The following is a 281-nucleotide window of genomic DNA, read 5'->3' as shown; positions in this document are numbered from 1 at the left end:
TCTGTGGAAGTTAAAATTAATTTATAAAATCTCATGTAGCCGTGTGCAAGTATTTCAAGGAATACATTTATCTACCAAGTTTGCTTTCTCTGTCACTGTTGCCACACTAGAGGGTCCTATTATGGGCTAGCACAAAGAGGAACTGCTTCAGTAAAAGGTGTCTTTTACTCCATGTAAGGCCTTTTTCACAGGGGTTATATTTACATATACATTCTTGAACTTGAGAGTAAATTTCCTTAACTTCCTTTTTTAATAGTTTGTTTTTGTTAGTTTCTAAACAA

This window comes from Malaclemys terrapin, chromosome 22 (assembly GCF_027887155.1).
Source record: "Malaclemys terrapin pileata isolate rMalTer1 chromosome 22, rMalTer1.hap1, whole genome shotgun sequence".
Taxonomy (NCBI): domain Eukaryota; kingdom Metazoa; phylum Chordata; order Testudines; family Emydidae; genus Malaclemys; species Malaclemys terrapin.
Note: the sequence above shows the minus strand (reverse complement) of the source record.